The sequence below is a fragment of the Notechis scutatus genome, chromosome 5, assembly GCF_049901735.1.
Source record: "Notechis scutatus isolate UNSWTSFEM ecotype Mainland chromosome 5, rNotScu1.2, whole genome shotgun sequence".
Lineage (NCBI taxonomy): Eukaryota > Metazoa > Chordata > Lepidosauria > Squamata > Elapidae > Notechis > Notechis scutatus.
In genome coordinates this window covers 32882826-32908871 of record NC_142013.1, presented here as the reverse complement: position 1 = coordinate 32908871, position 26046 = coordinate 32882826, and positions in this window count along the sequence as shown.

The following is a 26046-nucleotide window of genomic DNA, read 5'->3' as shown; positions in this document are numbered from 1 at the left end:
AATCAATGTATTACCAGAATTGTTGTATCTCTTTGAAACTGTGCCAGTCAAACTGGAGAATTTTTTTTTCAAAGACTTGAACAGAAGAATTAGTAAATTTATTTGGCAAAAGAAAAAAGCAAGAGTAAAATATAAATTAATGCAGGATACTAAAAGCAAGGGAGGACTGTCCCTTCCAGACTTCGAGCTATATTACCAAGCTGCAGCTGGATTAAGTATTGGATTAACTTGGATGATAAAAGAATATTGACAATAGAAGGTTTCGATCTACAGCTTGGCTGGCACGTGTTTCTTTGGGATGGGAAAAACAGAACTCATAGCTACTTTCAAAAACATTGGATAAGAGACGCTCTATTATGTGTATGGGAGGCAATAAAAAAAAAACCACTATGTGAAAATACCTCTCTGGCTATCTCCAATGGAGGCATTAATATATCCTAATGCCATGGATCTGAATAAAACAATAAAATACAAAGAACTCACAACAGATGAAGGTGACCTGAAATCACAGATACAACTCAAAACACAAGGAATTGAAATTGAGTGGTAGCCGTACCTCCAAATTCAAACAAAATATAAAAAAGACAAGGAATAATTTGGATTTTACAACAAAGAACAGGAACTAGACAAAATATTACAAGGAAGTGAAAAAAAATGATTACTAAATTATACAATTGCTTATTGGAATTTAAAATGGAAGAGGAAACGGTTAAGGAGAATATGATAATATGGGCTAAAAATTGCAGTCCTAACATCCACTTAGAACAATGGGAATGAATATGGCAAACCAACTATAAATTAATGTTATCACTATCATATAAAGAGAATATCTATAAAATGTTCTACCGCTGGCACCTTCCACTGGCAAGATTGGCAAAAATGTTTCCCAATATGTCACCCAAATGCTGGAAATGCAATCATAGCCAGGGAACGTATTTTCACATGTGGTGGACATGCCCCAAAGCTCGAAAATACTGGTCTAAAATACAGGGATGGCTAGAAGAGATGACAAAATTAAAGATTAAACTCAACCCAGAGACCTTCTTATTGGGAATACCAGAACTGTCATTAAAAAACAACAGCATCTAATACTACACATCATCACAGCAGCAAGAGTAGCCTTTGCCCAAAATTGGAAATTAACAATGGTACCCACAGATTTAGCAGTAATCAACAAAATTTACCAATGCACAGAAATGATTAGATTAACTATGATATTAAAAAACAAGGAAGAGGGAGAATTTTTTACAACATGGTACAAATGGTTAAATGAAAAGGAAATAAAGATGTATAGTGAAAATGATTAAAAAATATTATGGAACAACAGAAATAAGGACAAATGTATAGCTATGAATATATGTTTAGTATAGCTATGTATATAGGTGTAGTAGTGTAGTAACATAGGAAAACGAACAATGTATCATGACATATTAATAACATAGATAAGTAAGAAATCAGAAATTAGATTTAAGCTATCTTTGTAGTAAATGATCTTAATTAACACTAATAGAGATATACACTGTTATGGAAACACTGTAAAATGTGAGAACATGATTCTTTTTTTAAAAAAAATCTTGAATAAAAACTATTTAAAAAAAGAAACAAGAAATAATAAAAACTGGGTTGTGTATATATGTGTGTGTATATATGTGTGTGTAAAACCGATACAAAAATTTATGCCACCAGATAAAGACCGAATGCACCAATTATCACATTAAACAAGAGGAAAACCTTCTAAGCACCAATTCCACCCGTGCTTTTTACAATTTTGTAAACAACAAACTAAAAGACTCAAGGTCCATCCCTCCCTTGATAGGACCTGATGGTAAAGACTGCAACGACGACACCATTAAAGCCAACATCTTTAACACATTCTTTGGCTCAGTATTTGTAAACAGCAATGGATCATGCCCAGTATTTCCTAGCCGTACCACAGATAACAACAATGATCTAATACATATCGATTTCACAGAAGACAATGTTGAAAAAGCACTACGCAATCTAAAACCATCTCTATCTATTGGACCAGATGGAATATGTGCCTACTTCTTAAGAAAGCTATCCACTGCCATAGCCAAACCTCTAAGCATAATCTTTGAAAAATCTTTCAGAACCAGCTCCTTGCCTAACCTATGGTCACAAGCCACAGTCATCCCCATCTTCAAAAAGGGAGACCCAAGCCTAGTTGAAAATTACAGGCCAATCTCCTTATGCTGCGTCACCTGTAAAGTCATGGAATCAATTATTAACCAATCCATCATCCTCCACTTAGAGACAAATAACCTACTCTCCAATAAACAATTTGGTTTCAGAAAAAAACTATCCTGTAATCTGCAACTCTTACACTGCAAAAACATATGGACGACACAACTCGACCAGGGCAAAGCAATAGACGCAATCTACATAGACTTCTGTAAAGCCTTTGATTCAGTGGTACACGACAAACTACTCCTAAAAATAAAATCCTATGGTATCTCTGGACAACTGAATAACTGGATAGAAGCATTCCTGTCAAACAGACAACAAATGGTCAAAATCGGGAGCGTCCTATCAAATCCAGTACCTGTCAATAGTGGTGTTCCCCAAGGCAGTGTTCTAGGACCAACTCTCTTCATACTCTACATAAACGACCTCTGTGATCATATTAAGAGCAATTGAGTTCTCTTCACTGATGATGTAAAGCTGTTCAATACCACAGACAATACTGCTACCCTACAAAAAGATCTTGACTATGTATCAGAATGGTCAAACAAATGGCAACTTCAAATCTCAACAAATAAATGCTCTGTCTTACATATTGGCAAAAAAAATCAGAAAATAAAATACAAGCTGAATAGTCAAGATCTTGTTGATGACCCAAGCTCTGTAAAGGACCTTGGAATACTCACCTCTAATGATCTAAGTGCTAGAGCCCACTGCAACTACATAGCCAAAAAGGCATTAAGAGTTGTTAACCTAATCCTACATAGCTTTTTCTCTGGTAATATCACACTACTAACCAGAGCATACAAAACATTTGCTAGACCAATACTCGAATACAGTTCATCAGTCTGGAACCCACATTACGTATCTGATATTAGCACAATTGAGAAAGTCCAGAAATATTTCACAAGAAGAGTTCTCCACTCCTCTACTCGTTGTAGAATACCTTATGCCACCAGACTTGAAATTCTAGAACTAGAAAACCTTGAATTACGCCGTCTTCGGTCTGACTTAAGCATGGTATATAAAATCATACATTGCAATGTCCTACCTGTCAATGAATACTTCAGCTTCAACCATAACAACACAAGAGCACACAATAGATACAAACTCAAAGTAAACCGCACCAAACTTGATTGCAGGAAATACGACTTCAGCAATAGAGTGGTCAATGTCTGGAATACTCTACCCGACTCTGTAGTTTCTTCCCCAAACCCCAAAAACTTTAACCTTAGACTGTCTACTATTGACCTCACCCCTTTCCTAAGAGGCCTGTAGGGGGCGTGCATAAGCGCACCAACGTGCCTACCGTCCCCTGTCCTATTGTTTCTCTTATTCTTTTATTTTTCTTATATGTACCCATTTCATGTATTCACAACTATGTATACATTTATACTTATTATCTTGTAAACAATTGGCAAATCAAATAAATAAATAAATAAATAAATAAAATAAATAAAATATATGTATATGTATATGTATATGTATATATATCTACAGTATATATACAGTATGTATGTATGTATATATATATATATATATATATATATATATATATATATATATATATATATATATATATATATATATATATATATATATATATGTTTTCTGAGGTTCTCAGGGTATTTGTATGTGGATCTTTGGTTATTCGGTTCTCTCCCGCGAAGATTCAAAGTATCTAGGCAACGTTTGGCGAGGTCCCACTCGCCATCTTCAGGCTGGTGCTTTCGGCTTAGTGCCAGTGCAAGCAGTGTGTGACCGGAGCTGCCATCTCTTTATATACAAGCGGTGGGGATGGTGTGCTGGGCTGGTTGGCTGTGCTGCAGCCTCTTGATTGGTTGATGGAGTTGATGTTGGTATAATGGGCTGTGTAATGGCCTTTTGTTGTGGAGATATCCTGGATCTTGTGCTGTCATCTCCTGGGTCGTTAGCCTCTTGTGTTTTAACGGCTTGGGTAATGGGTTGTGTGATGGGCTTGTGAGTTCTTTTGTTGTGGTATCCTGGGTCTTGCGTTGTAATCTCCTGGGTCGTTTGTGTTTTGATCTCTTTTCCATTAGCCTCCTGTGTAGTAACAGCTTGGGTAATGGGTTGTGTGATGACCTTGTGAGATTTATTGCTGTGGTATCCTTGGTCTTGTGCTGTGATATCCTGGGTCATTTGCTGTGTTGTGACTTCTTGAGTTCTTGAGGTGTAATTTCTTGAGTTTTCTGATGTGATGTCCTGAGCAGGTGGCTGTGATGTAGCATTTGGGTTTTTAATATGGCTTTGAGTTTGGGGTCTGGGTCTGTGTTCGTTTGGCTTCCGAGTTCGTGGTCGTGCCACATCTTCATGGTGGGGGTCAATTCGCTTCATGTATGGTTTTGGGACAAATCCAAACAACTCGCTGTCTGGAGAGCCGAAACACAGACCACCCTCAAGACAGACACACACACAACAAACTCAGAAAACTACAACAATGCCAGAAACCAACTCCCCCCTCACAACCACACATGAAACAAACAGTGCACAACATCTCAGACAAGATCCTCACCGAAGCGAAACCAAGGTCCTTTCAAAAGGATTCAACTTTGCTGTTGCTCCCAAACACATCCCCACAGAAACCATCATATGCGGAGTTGAAACCAGCCTGACCAAAACCAACCCTGATGAGGCTAATAGAATCAGACTCGAAATCACCAACATCCTCTGCACTAGCAAACCACCCAAAAGCAACTTATCCAAAGAAGAACAAACTGCACTACGTAACCTGAAAGAAGACACCAGCATAATAATCCTACCAGCAGACAAGGGCAACGCAACAGTGGTTATGAACACATCTGACTACCAAACCAAGTTAACCAACCTACTCCTAGACCCCACATACAAACCCCTAAAGACAGACCCCACCACCTACCTGGAAAAAACCACCAGATCCAAAATAAAAGCCTCCCCCATCAGTTGAAGAAATCCAGCAAAGAATCATACCCAGAGAGAAATCATCCAGATGCCCTAAGCTTTATGGTCTCCCAAGATACACAAAGAAGGAACTCCACTTAGACCAATAGTCAGCTCCATAGGCTCACCTCTACAAAACCTAGCCAAATTTCTCGCCAAACAACTACAGCCCTATGCAGAATCCATCAACTCACATGTAAGAAACTCATTCCAGTTCATCGAGATCATAAAGAAACAAAACTTACAACCCAGCGACCTACTAGTTAGCTTCGATGTCATATCCCTCTTCACCCAAGTGCCAATAAAAGAAGCCTTGACAGCCATCCAAAACAAATACAACCCCCAAGCACATCCTAGATCTGACCAACCACTGTCTATCCAATACATACTTCACCTACAATGGACAAAAATACAAACAAATAGAAGGAGCACCCATGGGATCACCCCTCTCACCTGTCATCGCAAACCTCTACATGGAACACTTTGAAACACAAGCTCTAGAAAAATATGATCACAAACCCAAACTCTGGCTCAGATACGTAGATGACACCTTCATAATCTGGCCACACGGGAAAGAAAAACTGAACAACTTCCTCACACACCTCAACAGCCTACACCCCAAAATACAATTCACCATGGAAACAGAAGCTAACAATCAACTTCCCTTTCTAGATGTCTTGGTATACAAAAACCCAATGGCTCCCTAGGACACACCATCTACCAAAAGAAAACACATAAAAACCGCTATCTACACGCACTCTCACACCACCACCCAGCACAGATCAATTCCGTAGCTGAGACACTCATCTCCAGAACAAAATGCTTAGCTGATGAACAACACCTAAAAACCGAACTAAACACTCTCACCAACGTACTAACAGCCAATGGATTTCAAAGAAAGAAGATCACCCACCTAATCCAAAAAGAAACCCCAACCAAAATCCAAGACAGAGAACAAGAGAACGGCAAAGCCCTCCTCCCATATATAAAAGGCACTACAGACAAAATCAGCAAGATCCTCCAAAAACACAACATTAAAACAGCATTCTGCACAAACAGAAAAATATCCACCATCCTAAGAAACCCTAAAGACAAAATCGAGTTAGAAAACCAAGGAGTATATGAAATCCCCTGCACTGCCTGCCTCACCACATACATTGGACAAACTAACAGAAGAATAAGTGCACGCGTTGAAGAACATAAGAACTCAATCAAAAAGAAGAACCAACCTCTTCCCTGGTCCAACACCTCAAAGCCACAGGACATGAGATTGACCTTAAAAATACCAGAACTATCGCCAAAACTGAACACCACAGCAGCAGAATAATCAGAGAAGCCATAGAGATAGAAAACGCCCACACAGCATGAATAAAAGAGATGACACCTCCCGCTTACCAGCCATTTGGAAACCCGCCCTCATGAACAGGCGAGTACCCAACATGATAAATGACACCAGACCCACACCCATGAGGGCACACAAGATGCCACCACCACACTTCCACGTAAAATCAGACTCACACCCACACAGAAGATGAGACACGACCACAGACCAGAAGCCGCACTGCAGCTGCATCACTACCCACTTCAAACTCCTCTGAACCATACATGAAGCAAATTGACCCCCACCATGAAGATGTGGCACGACCACGAACTCGAAGCCAAACGAACACAGACCCAGACCCCAAACTCAAAGCCATATTAAAAACCCAAAATGCTACATCACAGCCACCTGCTCAGGACATCACATCAGAAAACTCAAGAAATTACACCTCAAGAACTCAAGAAGTCACAACACAGCAAATGACCCAGGATATCACAGCACAAGACCAAGGATACCACAGCAATAAATCTCACAAGGTCATCACACAACCCATTACCCAAGCTGTTACTACACAGGAGGCTAATGGAAAAGAGATCAAAACACAAACGACCCAGGAGATTACAACGAAGACCCAGGATACCACAACAAAAGAACTCACAAGCCCATCACACAACCCATTACCCAAGCCGTTAAAACACAAGAGGCTAACGACCCAGGAGATGACAGCACAAGATCCAGGATATCTCCACAACAAAGGCCATTACACAGCCCATTATACCAACATCAACTCCATCAACCAATCAAGAGGCTGCAGCACAGCCAACCAGCCCACACACCATCCCCCACCGCTTGTATATAAAGAGAGATGGCAGCTCCGGTCACACACTGCTTGCACTGGTACTAAGCCGAAAGCACCAGCCTGAAGATGGCGAGTGGGACCTCGCCAACGTTGCCTAGATACTTTGAATCTTACGCGAGAGAGAACCCGAATAACCAAAGATCCATATTATATATATATATATATATATATATATATATATATATATATATATATATATATATATATATATGTGTGTGTGTGTGTGTGTGTGTGTGTGTGTGTGTGTGTGTGTGTGTGTGTGTGTGTTTTCTTAAGTTTTCGCGGTTACTTACATGTTTTTTCAGCTTTGTTCGGGTATTTTCCCACGTCATAGTAGTTGTGCTTTTAAAGTTGTAGCAATGTTTCAGCAGAATATGTATATGCATATGTATATGCATATGTATAGTATTCAGTTTTGTTTGGGTATTTTCCCAAGTCATTATTGTTGTGCTTTTAAAGTTGTAGCAATGTTTCGGCAGAATCTGCCATCATCAGGCTTGTGTATTGGGTTCGTCTGTGTGTCAGGCTGTCACAGCCATTTCTGTTTTAAACTTGGTGCTAGCCTCGTGCTGTGTTGGAATGATTTTTTCTTCATCCTGATTGGTTGGGAGTCTTGGTCTGTGTTTATTGGTCTTGGAGTTTGCTGTGTTCTGCTTGATTTGTGTTTCTAATATCTTCTGTTTGTTTTGTAGCATTTTTTTTGTCTTTATTGTCTGGCAACATTGTGTTTCGTGAATTGGGGGCTTTTAGTGCGACTTGGTGAATGGCTGGCTATCATTATTAGGAGCCTAGGTTTCATCTGGGTAGCTAGTTGGGGTGTGTTTGAGCTGGAGGTATCAGGCGGGGTCTGTTTATGCCCAGGTGTTTGCTTGGCTTGTGGTGTGGAGATTTTTTTGTTTGTGAGTACAGGCTTCCAGATAATTGATAGTCTGGTGGAGTCATTTCTTCTATTCATGCTTTCAGGTCTTTTTTCAATCTCTAAGCATGAATAGAAGAGACACTTATTTGGCAGGTTGAGGCAAAGAGGCAGTGGTCCCAGAACCAGCAAAATCTGGGGGCTGGACAAGGGACAGATTGTATCTCTCCTCAGTGTGGCAGGGATTGCCACTCTCAAATTGGCCTTTTTAGCCACACCAGATGCTGTTTTTGGACCTCTTTTCAGAGCACAATACCATAATCTTTGGGGGACTGAAGGATGCCATGATTCCAGAATGATCAATGATTAATCAAGAGACTGAAGTCAGATACTACAGTTATGGAATTCTGAGTCAGAAGTTGCTATGAGCATTTGGCTTCATGAGCAGGTATAACCTTAATTTTTTAACTAATTACCATCTTTTTACTTTCTGTAAGTCTCTACTTAATTTAAAAAAATATATTTGTACCAGTGCTATTCCTATACTAACAGTTCAATACAATTTATGTTTTGCTCAGATATTTATGCAAACCACTAAGCGCAAATATCTCCAGAAGTAAAAGTAAAGAAAAACTGAAATATAAGAGACTGTCAGGCTCTTTTCAGCTTGACCCTATTTTTCTCTATACAAGTTTTTATTTCACTCTGTCATTTCTTCTGCTCCGTTCCTGCCATTCTAAATTTGTCAAGGGGAGAAGGACAAAACAATCAAGTTTAAGCTGGAACAATTCAAGCTTTACTGGTATTGCCAACATGATTTCTGGAAAATTTAATGTTTGTTTCTAGTCATTCACTCAGAGAATACAAAGAGGAGAGGAAAACTAATTTTCAGAATCAGGTTGGGTTTCTTTAAGCTACTGTTACAAATTTAATGACAACTTTCATTAAAACAGTACCTAAAGCAATAGATGCAATCTACATAGACTTCTGTAAAGCCTTTGATTCAGTGGTACACAACAAACTACTCCTAAAACTAAAATCTTATGGTATCTCTGGACACTTGCATAACTGGATAGAAGCATTCCTGTCAAACAGACAGCAAATGGTCAAAATTGGAAGCATCCTATCAAATTCTGTACCTGTCAAAAGTGTTGTCCCCCAAGGCAGTGTTCTAGGACCTACTCTCTTCATACTCTACATAAATGACCTCTGTGATCATATTAAGAGCAATTGAGTTCTCTTCGCTGATGATGTAAAGCTGTTCAATACCACAGACAATACTGCTACCCTACAAAAAGATCTTGACTATGTATCAGAATGGTCAAACAAATGGCAACTTCAAATCTCAACAAATAAATGCTCTGTCTTACATATTGGCAAAAAAAATCAGAAAATAAAATACAAGCTGAATAGTCAAGATCTTGTTGATGACCCAAGCTCTGTAAAGGACCTTGGAATACTCACCTCTAATGATCTAAGTGCTAGAGCCCACTGCAACTACATAGCCAAAAAGGCATTAAGAGTTGTTAACCTAATCCTACATAGCTTTTTCTCTGGTAATACCACACGACTAACAAGAGCATATAAAACATTTGCTAGACCAATACTTGAATACAGCTCATCAGTCTGGAACCCCACATTATGTATCTGACATTAACACAGTCGAGAAAGTCCAGAAATGTTTCACAAGAAGAGTTTTCCACTCCTCTACTCATTGCAGAATACCTTATGCCACCAGACTCGAAATTCTAGACCTAGAAAACTAGAACTATACCGCCTTCGGTCCGAAATCATACATTGCAATGTCCTACCTGTCAATGAATACTTCAGCTTCAACCATAACAATACAAGCACACAATAACTCAAGGTTAACTGCACCAAACTTGATTGCAGGAAATACGACTTTAGCAAAAGAGTAGTCAATGTCTGGAATACTCTACCTGACTCTGTGGTTTCTTCCCCAAACCCCAAAAACTTTAACCTTAGACTGTCTACTATTGACGTCATCCCTTTCCTAAGAGGTCTGTAGGGGGCATGCATAAGCGCACCAATGTGCCTACCCTCCCTGTCCTTTTGTTTCTTTTTATTTTGTTATCCATTCCTTTACCCACATCAAATTTGTTGCCTGGTAATACAACTCCCAGTTAGGCAAGGCAAACCCTCCTCTTATTCTTGCATCTTGTAACAATTTTAATTTTATTCTTGCTTTTTTGCCCTGCCAAATATATTTCAGCACAATTCTATTTAAGTCTTCAAAAAACTCTTTGCCTAGTCGGATTGGAATTGTCTGGAATAAATATAAAATTCTGGGCAATACATTCATCTTAATTGTAGATATTCTCCCAATCAATGATAATTGTAAGTTTCCCCATTTTGTCAAATCTGTTACAATCTGCTGTTTGAGTTTAAGATAATTATCCTCCTTCAGTGTGCTACATCTTGGTGTGGTGTATATCCCTAAATACTTTTTTTTAATAAAAGTTTTATTTGGGTTTTCACAAAACATAATACAAGTACAATTTCTTTTTCTTTTTCTTTTTTGAGAATAACATGGTCCTGGGTTATCACTTCTCCACACAGACACAAATTCAATTTCACATTAATATTTGTGTTCTATTCCATATCTTATTACTATTTTAACATTTTAATTTTTCCCTCCTGTTAGTTTTCTCAATCTTACTTTTAATTATCTCATTCCTTTCTAAATTCAATTATATATATATATATATATATATATATATATATATATATATATATATATATATATATATATATATATATATATATTTCTAAATTTCAATATCTTTCTATTCATCATATTTATACTTTTGTCTGTCCTGTTTCAATTTCATATTTTCTTTTCTCATTAAACAAGTTTTTCCCCTGTAGTTACTAATTGGATTATGACACCTTTGTATCTTTTAATTTTTATCCATTCAACTCTTATTTAAACTTCAATTTATGTCTTTACAATTATAACATTCAATATAACACATAACTTCCAGTCGAATTCTGCTTGGTACATTCTTAAAATATGCACTCAGCTCTATCATTAATGTTAGTTATAATCTTTGACATCTTTAACATTTCTTTTCAATAGGATATCATACTTCTAGGAATACTTATAATATTTCCATAATTTTTTCATGTTTCTTTCATATTCTTCTTTACTTAAATTTTTATAGCACATTTATAATAATTAAAATGTTCCCCTCCTTTCCTAATTTCATTCTCTCATTCTCTTTATTTCATTTATTTATTAAACATTCCATTACATTACAATGAGTATTTTATCTATCATTTTAATCACACCTGTTTCCTATTTTCAAAGTTCATTTCTATTTCTAATATAACTAATACTATCTTATGTACCCTTGCAGAATCCCCCTTTCAATTAAGTTTTCACCCATTACCTCTGTGACTTGTACGTTTTCCCTGTTTCTCTATATCCTGGTTCTTTCCTTTATAATTTCTTTTCCTTTCCCTCTTCTCCCTCTTTTTCTCCCTTCCCTTTTTGACCCCTTCTCTCTCTAATTCTGATTTTCTCTTCTGTAGTCCTCTCTTCTGTTTCTTCCTAATGTTGTAATTACTTTTCAAACTATTCTTTTTTGGGGTTGTTTTTTCAGATCTTAAATTTTTCACTCTATTTCCCCCCCCCTTCCCTTTCTTTTCCCCACATAGAAATACTTGGTCATTGAAAATGGCTTCTTCTTTGTCCCACCCTTCTTGTTCTACAGGCATTTCTTGTTGTTTCTCATAGTTCAGGATCTCCATTTCTAAAAATTGAAATACAAAGCCAAAAGAACCTCTTCCTTCTTGTGCATCTTATTTCTGTTCTTTAAGTTCCATTCCCAATTCTTCCAAGAGTGATACCATTTAAAAAACTTTCAAACAACCACCCAATTAATTTTAGTCCTTTAGATCCAATAGCCAAAAATCAAAAAATCACCAAATAATCCAAATAATCCAAAACTGTTTCTTCTTGCTTCTTTTTCCACTTTCTCTTCCTGGGGTTCTCTTATCTTGTTACAAAGTTTCAATTAAAATGTATCTTTTAGGAATCTTGTTAAAGTTTCACTGTTAATTCCTTTCACTTCCAGGTGGTCTCCATTTTTCTAGATGCCACCCTTTTGGTTTTTTTCCTTCTTTTAAAAGTTTTTGAGAATCCAGAAATCTTTATTATCCCTTTGACATTTTATTTTCAGCTTAAATACCTGTTAATGTCAAAGTGGATTTTTGCTGGCTTCTTGTTTAAATCTCTTAGTTGTCAATATAGGGAGGAAAAGAAAAAACCCCCAAATCCTTTCCCTTCCCTTTCTCATTTGCAGCTTCAAAGTCTTCTTTGGGAACAATGTTGTTCTTTATAATTTAAATTCCAGGGTACCTTATATTGTTGTTTTTCCAGTTCGACCCAGTCAGCCAAAACTTTCTCTTTTTATCTTCCTTTTGAACATTCTTTTCCGGTTGAGTTCTTCTTTGAGGTGGCCATTTCTGACCACCACTGCAACCGCCTTCGGGAAAGGGAGTAATGGCCAGCTGGGGAGGAGAGGTGCAGCTCTCCTCGACCCTGCTGGCAGTCTCCCCCCTCTTCACCACCTCTACAGGGTGGCTTACCCCTGAAACCAGCCGGCTCGGGGTGCTCCAGCAGTGGGCACAGATTGAAACTGCGCACGATCTCAGATTTAGGTTTGTCACCGAAGAAGCTCAAACCAGAAGCCCCTATATCCCTAAATACTTAACCTTGTTTGTGACCTAAAACTTTTCTAAAACTTCTTCCAACTCTTTCTTTCATCTTACTAACATATTCTTTGTTAATATATTTGTTTTATCTTTGTTTATTTTCAAACCTGCTACTTTTCCATATTCTTCTATTTTTTCTATTAATTTAGGTGCTGTTTCCAATGGATCTTCTAATATAAATACCAGGTCATCTGCAAAGGCTTGCAATTTATACTCTTCCTTTTTGATTTTCATTCCTTTTATTTCTTTGTCTTCTCTAATATTCCTATTCAACACTTCCAATGTTAACACAAATAGCAGGGGCGACAGTGGACAACCTTGCCTTATCCCTTTTCTTATATCTATAGATTCTGTTAGTTCTCCATTTACCATAACCTTTGCAGTTTGTTCATAGTATATCGTTTCAATGGCTTGAATGAATTTTTTACCAAAGCCCATTTGTTCCAATTGCAATAACATAAATCACCAACTCACATTGTCAAAGGCTTTTTGTGCGTCTAAAAACATCAAAGTGATTTGCTTCTCAGGATGTGCCTCATAGTATTCCAGAGTATCCAAAATAATTCTCACATTGACTTTGATTTGTCTCTTTGGCAGGAATCCATTTTGATCAAAATGGATAAAGTTATTTAAATATCTTTTTAGCCTTTCTGCCAAAATTGAAGCAAAAATTTTATAGTCTGAATTTAATAGGGATATGGGTCTGTAATTTTTAACTTGCTGCAGGTCTGTATCCTCCTTCAGACTTATACCTATTATCTTGTAAGCGATTGACAAATCAAATAAATAAATAAAAATAAATAAATAAAACATTCAGGATATTGTTCTGGTTTATCAGCCTTAAAACCAGTTCTCAGATATTGCAGGTAATCAGAGCATTCAAATGTATTCAGCAGCTTTTATTGTACAGAATTTAGAACTTAGCAAAATCCTTTCCTAAACACTACTTCCTCTTCAATTTTCAACATAATCAAATGGGGAAGTGGATAATGATAGGTGAAATAATTTACAATAGAAGACTTCAAGCATTATCTTTTTTTCTGATAATTTCCCCAAAATATAATGAGAAATGTTATTTATTATTGTTGTTGTACTTGTCATTATTGTATTTTTGTATCAACAAAATAGAAAAGAAGGTTCTGCCAATCCAAGACTCCAAATTCATGATATGGTCTCCTATGTGTTAGATATACTTACGGTATATGTAAAGATGTGGGCAATTAACAATATTAAGAAAATAAAAATCAGAACAGTCAAAATTTGAATAAGAAGCAGGATTTTATGAGAAAGAAAATGAGAAGTTTCTTGTGAAAATCAATAAAACTCTATAAATTTATTGAACTCAATGGGATTTAGTTGTAAATTGACAAATAAATACGTTTAACAATTTCACTTACTTTCACAATATACCTCTCTATAGTATTAATATTTATGCTTTCTTTCTCTGGTAAAGGCAGGTTGAAAGATATCAACTTAAGTTATGCAGCACATTTAATACTGTATGTGCAAGCTGATTGTGCCATTTCTCTGCCCTTATGGCATTTAAAAATATTTGACAGAAAATTAATGCATTACACCTTTCGTGGAATGTTCTCTAAATGAGGCTGGATATATTCAGCTTTTCTATTTTTAAAAGTACATCAAGAAAGGAAAAATAATTTCATCATCTGCAACAGAGTTCAAATATAAACTAATGTTTATGAAGTAATTAATATTTATGAGCCAAGTAAGTTCTTTCTATATCCTAAATCATGAATATATTGTATAATATGAAAAGTTTTAAAAAGCAAATGAATACAAATATAAGCTAATTGGTTTTGATACTAATTTTGTAAAATACAATTTATTTTAGCAAACTGAAATTAATCTCTACATATTTTTTAGTTACAATTAGTACTGATCTGCAGACATCTTAACTATATGAATCAATATATGAATTCCATATTTCAACAGCAAACTTCCCTATGTTAAGCCTTACTGGAACTACTGTTAGTAATGAAGAATAATCAGAGGTCATCATGGTCAATTCCTTACAGTAATAGATGCACAAAATATATCATTAAAGTTTCTCATCTACTGTATCTCATCTATTCTTAAGGCAACTTATTCTGTTATTTTCATTTCAATTTTTTTATTTTCTTGATCAACCTTCAGGGCTTCTTGCCTTTTTGCTGTGTGCATATCAGTGATATATGTTTAACTCAGGTGTAAAATTCACTCAGGTGTAAAATTTACTTAAAGGTGAAACAATAGGATTAATTAGTCCATTTTATTCCATTTGTTGATCCAAGAGGGGTGTAACTGGTGTACAACATGAATTTGAGAAAATACTCTTTTAGTAATGACTGCCACCTATTCCTTGAGCGGGAATTTTGAGTCCAGGAATACCCTCAGATTACACATTGGATCTACCTGGCACTATAGGAGAAGGAGTGGCAGAGTCAGAAGAAGAAGTGTGGCATGCGAGGTGGGAATCGCACACATGCACAGGGGCCAGCACACATTGCCTTCTGGGTAGTGGCACGCGAGTGCGCACAAGCGAACGCGTATGCAATTATCGGCATGGGAGCCGAAAAAGGTTAGCCACCTAACCTTTGATCTAGCTGTCTTAGATCATCAAGGATGAGTATGATCTCCCTGACAACATTAGGTAGATTTTAAAAATCATCAGAGAAGGCACCCTATCAACACCATCTTGCTCCCTTGCTCCTAATTGGAATAAATCTTAAAGGAAGGTGCATCAACAAAAAGCAAACCCCAACATCCAAAGCCAAGTGAAAATGGCATCATATTCAATGGAATCAAAAGCTGTCAAGAGGTCAAGGAAAATCAGAATGGATACATTACCTCTATTGCACTCCCATCAGTACTTACAAAAAGTCTGACTAGTGCAGTTTTTGTCTCATATCTGGGTCTGAATCTTGACTGGAAAGATTCCAGATAATCTGTTTCATCCATCTAGGAGTCTTCTATTTTCCAACCACTTTGCCTGAAAAGGGAAGGTAACAATAATTAGGGGTGTGCATAAGCGCACCAACATGCCTACCGTCCCTGTCCTAGTGTTTCTTTTTATTTTTCTTATATGTATCCATTTCATGTATTCATAACTATGTTTATACTTATACCTGTTATCTTATAATCACTTGACAAAATAAAATAAATAAAAATAAAATAAAATAAATAATTGCCCAGAATGATGAGGTACAGCTATGGCTTCTTGAACAAAGGTATATCAGCACTTCTTTAAATGGTGCTGGGAATAACTCCTTCCTAAAGGCTGAGTTAATCATTGCTAGTACGCATCCATATATCATCTCTCAGATAGGCTTGACCAATCAGGTAACCATGCTTATAATCCCAAGTATGTTATCCACTTGCTCAGTGAAAAAGAAACAAATTGTTCCCAGATAACAGGATAAGTCTACTCACCATCATCTTCAACAGACCTGCTCCATGTTGTATCTAACTCAGAACAGATATGAGCAATTCATCCACCAAGTGTAATATAAATTCCTCAGCATGGCCCTGAAGGGAAATCTCTGAGCCCTCTTTACCCAGGAGAGCCCAAGTAATCTTAGTGCCTACCTCCCCCAATTCTCATAAATCCAAGGACACCATAGTGCAATGCAAAAATGGAGTTGATAAAAGATGCAGACACCCATTTTATCCCCAGGCTGTTGAGAAAATCATGAAATACATACATACATACATACATACATACATACATACATACATACATACATACATACATACATAGCATTCAGCTTTGTTCGGGTATTTTCCCAAATGATTGACAGTCTGGTGGAATCCTGATTTGGAAGCTTGCACTCACAAACAAAAAAATCTCCACACCACAAGCCAGGCAAACACCTGGGCACAAACAGATCCCCCCTGATACCTCCAGCTCAAACACACCCCAACCAGGCACCCAGATGAAACCTAGCTTCCTAACTAATGATAGCCATCCATTTACCCGGAGCCAAGCTGCACTAAAGGCCTCCAATAAAGTAACACAATGTTGCCAGCCAATCAAGATACAAAAAGAGCCAAAAAACAGACAGAAGATATTAGAAACACCAATCAAGCAGAACACAGCAAACTCCAAGACCAATAAACACAGACCAAGACTCCCAACCAATCAGGATGAAGAAAAAACCATTCTGGCACAGCAATAGGCTGCCCCAAATTTAAATCTGAAACCACTGTAAAAGTCTGACTCACAGACTAACACTATACAGAAGCCTGATGATGGCAGATGAGATTCTGCTGAAACGTTGCTACAACTTTAAAAGAACAACTACAATGACGTGGGAAAATACCCGAACAAAGCCGAACGCCATACATGTAAGTACCCGCGAAAACTTAAGAAAACATATATATATGTATGTGTGTGTGTGTGTGTGTGTATATATATATATATATATATATATATATATATATATATATATATATATATATATATATCAGTATAGCATTTCCAAGTTTTAATTTCAGTTTTAATTTCAGTTGAAATTACATTTAAATTAAAACCAGTTCTTCAAACTAAAGGGACATCGATGTTTAAACCTCGTATTAAATGCCAAAACAAAGTTTTCATAAATTAGCATTAGCTGCTTTTTGGTTTTTAAAAAAAGAACTCACAAGGTCTGATGGGAGGAAAATAAGAGTTATCACAGACATAATAACTGAGCATAAATAATAGCATGTACTGTTACAAAGAGGTTAATTATTTTTACATATCAAGATTTTAAAAGAAAATACATAAATGCACAGAATGCTAAGTAGGGTTAGTATAATGAACAGATGAGAGACATTCTAAGCAAAAATACAATCATTTAGATTACAATAAGGCAGATGAGACAGATGAGGGAGAGAGAAACAGGAGAGAGAGGAATTGAACTGCTTTTGTCAATGTCACAGCACTGTTATCTTTTTTTCTTTGATACTGGAACCTTACTAAGGTTGCTAAAAGGTCAAGAGAGATAAGGATAATGAGGTTTTCATTTGTGAATGGAAAGGTTTGAGATGGCACTATGATTTGCAAAGACAAACCTTCTGCCTGTGAAATTCTTGAATTTTCTTTCTTATTTCATTGGCGCATCCTTAGGATTAGAATCACATCACTATCCAAAGCAATCACCCAAAGGCTCTTTCTCCCCCAGACAAAAATTTAGGCATATTGTAGTCTATACTTGAACCATAATTTCACAATTGTATTATATCATTTAGTATTATTACAGCTGCTATGGCTTTTAACTATCTGGACGATTTAAAAAAATGTTTTTTTCAGCACATTATCACACTTTCTGCTTAACAGATGCCCAACATACATAAAGTCTAAAGTTCATTTCTTGTTATCCAGTTACAGGATTTCTAGGAAGCAGTCTCTGCCAGAGACTCTGAAGAACAATTATAATTAGTAAGTAATAGCATACAGATAACACAGTAGACAGATAACACAGCTATACACCATGTGATATATGTATTACCACAAAGAGATGTTGTGTGCACCTGGGCACACAACACAAATATGTATACATGATTGACTTTTAAGGCAGTAGATAACATTCATAACAGTTTTATTGAAATTTGAATCAATAGAGGTAATTTATCCTTGAATACAGTGTTATTGTTTCATTACTTACATTTACTTTAATGAGTTAACTTCATAGGTCAGGGGTCTGCAACCTTAAACACTCAAAGTGCTATTTGTACCAGTTGCCCACAGAAAACACCAGGAACCTCAAAACCTGAATGGGCTTGGCCAACTCAATGTCACTCCCACTCAGACACAAGACCCACCCCCCACAACTACCCAGGTTTTGTGGCTTCCAGTGTTTTCTATGGGAAATGGGTTTCTCTCTCTCTCTCTCCTTCCCTCTCATTTCTGTTTTTTGTCTATTACCTTCTGAAGCCAGGCAAGGAATGACTGGAAGGGGAGAGAGAGGGGCAGGGCCAGCCAGTGGTGGGATCACCCAACAGGGAGCCACAGCAGAGGACCCAAGGAGCGACATGTGGCTTCAGAGCTGTGGCTTGCTGACACCTACCATAGGTCAATGACAAAAGAAAAAAAGAGCAACAAGGATGAATTAGGGGCTGGAGGTTAAAATATATGAAGAATGATTGAAGCAATTGGGTATGTCTAGTCTATTGGAAATAAAGATCAGGCAGAACAAGATAGTAGTGTTCCAATATTGGCGCGGCTCCTACAAAGAGTAGGAGGTCAAACAATTTTCCAAAGCACCAAAAGGCAAGACAAGAAACTATGGGTAGAAACCAATTAAGGAAACAATCTAGAACTAAGGAGCAATTTCCTAATGGTGAGGACAATAAACCAATGGAATAGCTTGACTCTAGAAGTTGTACATGCTCCATCACTAGAGGTTTTTAAAAAGAAACTGGACAGCCATTTTTTTGAAATAGTACAAGGTCTCCTACTTAAGCAGAAGGTTGGACTAGAAGACCTCCAAGATCCCTTCCAACTCTATGATTCTATGAGATCTGCTTCTGTGAAAGCCCAAAAAAACAGGTTGCTTTAATTTCAAGCAAATAAGTAAGCTTATATTAAAATGAAGTCCAGAACACTTCTTCCAGATAATTTTCAAAGTATATACAGCCCTGCCATATTTTATGTCATAACTGGGATTATTTTCCTTCTTAGTGTCAGTTACTCTTGTATATATGTCATACAAATATCTGTTTCTAAAGAGCAATTTACTTAGTCCCTTGTAGGAATAGCCAACAACCTAGATTATAGGCTCGAGATCCAGATGGATCTTGACAGACTTGAACACTGGGCTCTATCTAACAAAATGAAATTCAATGTAGAGCAAAGTAAAGTCTTATACTTAGAAAACCAAAAGTACACATGTAGACTTGGTGAAAACAGGCTTAATCACAGTAATTGTGAAAGTGATCTTGGACTCTTAGTGAACAACCAGCTAAATATGAGCCAGCAGTATGCAGCACCAGCCAAAAAAGCTAATGCAATCCTGAGATATGATCAAGATCAAGTGAGGTACTAATACCACACTGTAAAGCCTTAGTAAGACCACACCTAGAATATTGCATATAGTGTGGTGACCAAAACCATATAGTTTTGGTCACCATATTATAAAAAAGATGTTGACACTCTAGAAAAAGTGCAGAGAAGAGCAACCAAGACAATTAAGGGACTTGAAGCTAAACATACAATGAACGGTTGCAAGTGGTCGGCATGGCTAGTCTAGTGAAAAGGATGAAGGGAGACATGATAGCAGTGTTCCTATATTTGAAGGGCTGTCACAACTATTTCCCAAACCATCCGAAGGCCTGACAAGGAATAATGGATCAAGGAGAGATTCAACCTAGAAATAAGGAGAAGTTTTCTAACAATAAGAACAATCAACTAATGGAACAGCTTGCCTTCAGAAGTTGTGGGAGCATTATCACGTGAAGCTTTCAAGAAGAGACAGGTTTGCCATTTGTCAGAAATAGTGTAGGGTCTCCTGGTGTTGGACTAGAAGACCTACAAAGTTCCTTCCAACTCTGTTAATCTGTCTGTCTGTTATATTTCTTGGTCAAATCTCTATATTACATAATTGTTTGACAAATACTTAATTACCTGCAACAGTACAATCTTACAATATAATTGGAAATGTTTTGTTTACTTTTGAGTAAAAAAACCTTTTTGCAATTAGCGCAGAACTGAGGAATGGCAATGTAAGTATTAGATCCATTCATCTAAAATCAAAACAGTTTTTGGAAGTTGTTATTGTTGTTGTAATTATAAGAATTAAATGTGAGTAATTTCATGGACTGTGAATGAAGAAAAACAAAACAAGTAGGACCATAATGAAGCAATCTAATTAATCACAATAAACTGAGACAATACTTATTTTCAGTTCTGCTTTGTTATTTCTCTTGAAATGAAAATGAAAATTAGCAGTTCCTTTCTGCTACTTCTTTAATTTGTTCAAAAGCAGTTTCTGGTCATTCAATTGATTGTGATGAGCATCTTCTTCTTTTTCCTGTATGAGATTTTTTTCAGTTCTTTCAAATGCAGTTTGCAATTGTAATAGTACAATGCCACAGAGTAATAAGGAGGGAAAAAGTGACCTATTTGAGAGGCCACATTCACTTCTGTAATCTTTAGGAATCATGAAGGCCAATGTTCAATCAGTGCCTAAAATTCAGCTTTAGGCTACAGTATTGAAAATAACAATTGAGTTTGTGAATGCATTTTCTTAAATATATGAAAATCCACCCACTTATTTCAAACGAGTACATCACTTTTGAGATTTTAAACCTTAATTAACTCATATCTCTTCTTTTTGTTTTTGTTTTTTTAAAACAAGAATGGCATGCATTATATTAGATATAATTGCAGATGTTGGCATCATTCCTACTAAGATGGTAAACTTCTCTGGCTTTTACCTTACTACTCAGCCCATTTCAGATTGCTGCATAAAATTAATCTCCTCCCAAACAATCATTTTCACATAAAAATGTGATATATCCGTATTAAAATAGTTTTAGTCTTCTCCTCCGATAAGTATAAGTAATCTCAAGCAGCAGTCAGAACCAAAATGATCAGTAATAGTCAATTTTAAAAATGCATTTTAAAATGTATTATTATATTTCTATTCAATCTTTTTTGTTTCATAGCTAAGGTGGTAAGAGTCATTCTACATTTTTCCTACAACAGCTACTTATATAGACAGTCAGTGTAATATAATGTTTAAGGTGTTGGCCTAGGACTGAGGAGACCAAGGTTTAAATCTGATAACAATCCAGAACCTCACTGATTGACTTTGGATCATGTATTATCAGCCAAATCTACCTTCTAATAACCAAAATCAATGAGGGAAAATTGGAAGAAGTGGTCTAAGCTTCTGGAGAAAAGGCGGAGCATAAATATATTATACAAATAACAACTATCAATAAGACTGAGGGATACTGAACATGGGGTTTAATATTTTATGGAAATATTAACATAATACAATTATCACTAATTAACTTAAACCATAGCATTTTGAGATGGTTAGAAAACACAAACACTCAAATTATTATACTCAATAGTTTTTATACAGGTAAAGCAACCTTATACAAGGTATAAGGATCTACTAGGCACAATTTTGTCTGGTTTAGTTGGTAGCACTAGAAAGGCATTATCTGACTCCTGTACTTTTTGAAACCTTGATGTGAAATATAATACTTGAAACAATCTGCCTCAAAAGTATCCACCTTTTTAATGTGCTATAGTGCCTCTTAATATTAAATAAATAATTTGGTAGATTACTCTAAATATGCATGATAAGCCATCCATTTTAATTTGTAAACGACATTTTATTCTTTAGCGTACTATGTGAACTCAACCAATTGCTGTTTTTCAATAAACTATTATTAAACAAAATATGTATTTTTGAAATATGCAGCCAAGATCAGTATACCACAGATGGGCTTCCACCAATGTGGAGTCTTCTACTGTTAGATTCAAATTTTTTCACCTGCAACTATGTTGACTAGCCTATTGGAGCTTGTATTACCAGATGCTTGGTATTATTTTATTTTATATTGTTTTGTCCTAAAGCATTTAATATTATATGCCACCAAGAATCATTCAGACCAAAAATGCAACCAACAAATTAAGATGGCTAATTTTTAACTGCTTCTATAATATTAAATGATATTATATTATTTAATAGTCCTAAATAGTCCTTTAATAGTCCTTTTTTCACTTGTAGTTCTTAAATTCACATAAAATAATCAGTGCTTCATTAGCTGAAAAGATAACAAAAATGTTATATGAAAAGAAGTATTTTGATTTCGAATTATTATTTTATATTTTTTTAAAAGAGAACCTTGATGAGAAAACAAATCAAAACTTGTTGGCTACAGAGATTGATAAATAAAATAGAGAGTTTATAGGAATTTAGCACATAGAAATGACAATACATCCAATTGTTCATCAATATAGTCAGTGCTATTCAAAATCTGGATCACTGATGTCCTCTTTGGCACAGCTCTCAACAGTTCAAAGAAGAAGAAAAGCATATTAATGTGCTTGCCCACAGCTAGCTGAGCATTATAGTCAAAGAACAGGAAAAGTGTGACGCCTTCACTGCATAGATTGAGGTAGCTGGAATAGTATGAACTGTTTGGCAGTGAAACCTGATGTTTTAACCACAAATATTGTCACATATTTTATGTTAGCACAAGATTCTATTCTATGAATTATTCACACACAAAGGGTACATTTTGCCGAAAAGCAGATGTGAATGATAACACTTCATGGTATACTCAAAGCTGATTTTACAACCATATTATAGTACCTTTTCAAAAAAAAAATCAGGAAGGTTCATACAACTGCATAAAGAAATATTCAGTTTATCAAGTGAAATCTCCAAGAAAGAGCCAGATACTAAATAAACTAAACATAGATTAATATTGGATGGTCCCAAATTCTTGTCTGGTGAGTATTAAATGTCAGCTAATATAGACATATTTTGTTATTGGTATGATGGTCCCTACATTCCAAAAGGTGATTTTTTTTACTAGCTTATTTATTCACATTTATTATCTGCCCAACTTTAGTAGACTCCTACTGGCATTGAAAATTGAAAAATCCATAACAAACAGAAAAATAATCAAACAGCTCAGACTAACATTATCTTATTAAACAATACAAATTGAAAAAAACAGGACACCCAGAAATACAATAACACATTGATGCATTGGGTAAAAACCACATTGAGTCACCATGTGTCAGTTGGTAAGCCATATAAATTTGTTTAATACGAATAAATAAAATAAATCCAAGACTTGGGACCACAATCAGATTTTAAGAGCTTTCCAGAAACCTAGGAGAGGGGGATACTGTTCCAAAGGGTGAGGGCCATTACAGAAATGGCATACTAACTCAGTCACACAAGATGACAATACTTAATAGAGGGGACCTGGAATATATTGCACACAAGTGATCCCTTTAATATTCAGGCAATAGGGCTTTTATAGGTAATAACCAGCACCTTCAATTGTATTTTGAAACCAACTGGCAGCTTTCATAACAGTGGTGGTACAAGATTACTGGTGCTTCTCTACACCAAAATAAGATATGTTCGCCACCTTAAGTTGTTTACAAAAATAAAATAAAGGTGGGTTATAAATAAAATAAATAAATAAAATATCTTGAAGCAACTTAGTCTTTGGAAAAAGGATTACTCTCCCAAGTTTTTTCCACCTTAAGTACATGATGACAGTACATTCAGACCAAAAGCAATAGCTCAGCATCCAAAAAAAAAAAATGTCTTTCAATACATCCATTCTACAGATCCTTCTGTTTGAAATTGGAGACAAGGTAGCTTTTAAAGATCCTGACACAGTCTAGTAAGACTACACAAATCTTTCCAAATCAAGGGTACTATATGCTTTTTGAATGATTTGCAATAAGTCATGCGAGTCAAGGAAGGAAAAACAAGAGAAGAAAGCAGGCAAAATCTGTTAATGGATTTGTTTCATGGTATTTATACCAAAAGATAAACTTGATGTCTTTGGGTATACGTATATATCAATATCTACACATACCAACCCTTAGAGATATACTCATGTACTGTATACTGCTTTATTTGGCATATTCACTATAGTATCACCAACATAGTTTCCTTGTCTACCAATGGGATAAATATAATGGCAAAGGTGGATTTATGCTTAAACAAAGTTGCTTATTGAACAAAAAAAAAAAAATTTGACAGAATCTTTCCTGAATGGATCTGGTCATTAAATCTTCAGGGAGGATGCTATTAATTCACTAAATTAACACTGATGTCTGTAAGGACTGCTTATTCTCATGGAGCTCTTTGTGACTTTGAAGCTCCAAATATGTATGTTGGAAATACTGAGCCAAGACATGTGCATTTTTTCTTTAATGTTATATGTTTGAAATTTCTAGCATACTCAAACAATATTAATCACAAAAATGAAGTTTTTCTATCTATATGGAAATGCTGTTTGGAAATATGTCTTTGGAAATGCTCATCTAAGCTCAAACCAGTATTTTCATTGACTTCAGTGATTGATATAACATCCATTTATTTCACTGTAATGCCTGCAATGTAAGGTTATATGAGATAATATATAACTTCATATATAACTGTTTGTTATTCAACAAATGAAAATAATTCAACAAATTTATTTTCATTAATATGGTAAAGTGAATGTCATTTACAATTCAAATATTATTGATGAATTTTTATATAAATATTCTTATTTCTTTTGGTTTATTATAAGTCTGTTTAAGATTTTGCAATAGCTTTTGTGCACTAGTTTTTTGCTGTTCCGAAAGATGAATTTTATTGCATATGAATACACATTGAAAATCAGAATTATTTTTCTAATAACTTGTAGACATTTTGGTTTAGAGGATGTTAATGTAAATGGTGTCAACAGAATATTATTGTCTGGTAATTTGTTGATAGATCCTATCTTATGTATAATTAGGAGTATTAGCATGGTCTATGGTCTATGAATAAAGTTCACAGATTTATGAAGCCTCTCTTTATTTTTAGATTTATAATTTATTCATTTTAGGATTAGGCAAATACTAATAGTTTCATTTTATAATTAACCATGTTGTTTTACTTTTATTTTTCTGTTAGTATTGAAAAGTTTTTCTTTTTTTAAAGAAAGCGTTTTTCTGTAGCAAAAATAATACGCACACACAGGAATACATATGTATAGCATATATACACACACACATCCCTTATGAATTATTAAACAACTCAAGACTAGACCTCTTCTAGGTAATCCCCATATTGTTGAAAAGGTGAGGGAAAGAATGTCACTCTTTGCTTCAGACAATAGTAAAGAAGATGGTATATTGAAGGATAGGCCATTGAGGCATACCCCTAATAACTGAGTGTAAAAACATTAAACTCCATTGCAGTTTAATGTTTTTACACTTTTCTTCAAAGAAAAACCAAAAAGTCCAGTTGAAAAAAGCACCTTTGGGAAAACCATGACCTGAATGACTGAGAATCTCCATAGACATTAAACTCCATCCATAAAAGTTTCTCTTACACTCTCTTTGAACTAAATTTCAAAAGCTGCTTTTCTTTCACCAGATAATATAAATATTGCTGGAAAGATGTATGG